This window comes from Physeter macrocephalus, chromosome 8 (assembly GCF_002837175.3).
Source record: "Physeter macrocephalus isolate SW-GA chromosome 8, ASM283717v5, whole genome shotgun sequence".
NCBI classification, from domain to species: domain Eukaryota; kingdom Metazoa; phylum Chordata; class Mammalia; order Artiodactyla; family Physeteridae; genus Physeter; species Physeter macrocephalus.
Window position 1 is genome coordinate 41,484,447 of NC_041221.1, and position 2,191 is coordinate 41,486,637.

Consider the following 2,191-nt stretch of genomic DNA (forward strand, 5'->3'; position numbering starts at 1 on the left):
CATGGCTCACGGGCCCAGCCGCTCCGCGGCACGCGGGATCCTCCCAGACCGGGGCGCGAACCCGGCTCCCCTGCATCGGCAGGCGGACGCGCAACCACTGCGCCACCAGGGAAGCCCCGAAATAAATAAATAAATTTTAAAAAATGGTGTCCAAGCATTGCTTAAGCAATCCAATGGTGTCTGAGACTCTCTGTCAGCAAAGGAGTACTGGGAAAGAAGGAGCTATGTATCATTATCTCTCCCTAAAAATGTGAGGAGAAAAAAAAAAAGCAAGCAGCCTAATGAGTTTCAATTTTGAAGTGTTCTAAGAGCTGAATAATTGAAAAGAGTCACAATTACTCAAGATGACATAAAAATAATATAAATAAAACAGTACTGTCAGAGATGCCATACCAGAAAATAAAACACAAAAGGAAAATGAAAATAATTGTATAAACGAATTGAAAAATATGAGGTTAGCTAGCAAAGGAAAAAATAGATCAATTTGCTAATTTGAAAGGTGAATGAAGGAGATTTGAACTTTAGAATATTGATTTGGCCATTAGTTGATGTTACGCAAATCTGACAAAAATCTTGCAAAAGAAAACCCAGGAATGAATTTAAAATTAGGTTTAAACAGTTTCAACATATTAGATGTTTTAAAACCACCTATCTTATGTACTATGAAATCCATCTCAGGAATATTTATTCTTAAGAATATGTATTCTTTTGAGATACTAGGTGACAAAACAAAATTGGAATGAGTAACACTTTGTTAAAATGAAGATGTATATCCAGTGAGATATAATTGTCCCCCTCAGGAACCTAATGAAAAATGTTTTCACACATTAAAGCAGGCTACACATATTTGTCAAAAATAAATCATGTCAAGCATAGTGCTTCTCTTTGAACTTTTAGGTAGGAAAATGTAGTATATGTTATGTGGAAATTATTCTGCCTTTGAACATTCACACTTGGCAAACAAAGATTGGCAAACGAGAAGACTGATAGCTCTCTCGCATATAAAGAATGTCAAAGAAGAAATTGGAAAATTAGACAAGAGTCTGCATTGACTCTTATAAAAAGGAGGAAAACTTCAAATGAAAGGATTATTTCTTTCAGTCATGATGACAAAAATAAAATCATACTAGTGAATTTAATAATCTAGACTTGCTTCTTTCAACTAATTAAAGACTTTGTGTTTAAAGCACATGTAAGAATTATAAACGGATAATTAAATTGATTCTGTCAATTACACAACAAGTTTTAAGTACCCACTGTGTACCAGGAAAGGCTCTGAGGATACAAAGATGAAAGGTATTATCTTTATCCTCGTGGAACTTAGAGTATAGCAAGGAATTGACAAGTAAAAAAGAAACTACAGGTTATGATAGAGGAAAGACCTGAGGAAGCATATGGAAAAAGCTGCTAAACTTATGTGTCAGGGAAATCTTTTCAGAGGAAGTAAAGCCTTAACTGAGATTGGCAGGATGATTAGAAACTAACCAATGAAAAAAGGAAATAGAGTCCAGGCAGAAGGAATAGTATATACAGCGTCCAACGAGAAATTTTACATGTCCCAAGTTGAAGTGTAGGAGAAGAAAAGGGTAATGTAAGAGATGTGACTAACCGAGATGAACACATTATCAATCTTTATCAGAAAGTATACTTATATTTGGTCATTTTACAGATATTGATACTTTGGGCACAACAGCATGGTTTATGTAACACCATAATGAATCAGCAGTTCATTGTGTACTTCCCCCAAACAGCAACAATGAAATACTTCCAAATATCTTTCCAATTTTATGGCTAACTTATGGCCAATTTTTATTCCTGGTGGTATAGTAATTAATTAATTAAACAATTAATGTATTAAGTATTTGTGTTGAGTAAATGAGATAAAAGGATAAATAGTATTCCTATAATTTGTTAGCCAACTAGAGTATTTCTAGGTCCAGTGCTTTATCATTCTCATTAGTTTGTCTCTGTTGATTTCTCTTCCTAAAAATGAAAGTTTACCAATAGAATCTCTTGACAGTATCCATTGAACTCCTCTCAAATAGGCTACCTCTTCTTTAGTATCACTCACACCTTCCAATATGCATCACAGGCTGAAGAAAAAAAGAAAAAGAAAGAGGAAGGAAGGAAGGAAGGAAGGGAGGGAGGGAGGGAGGGAGGGAGGAAGGAAAATTTTGGGGGAAAAATGTAT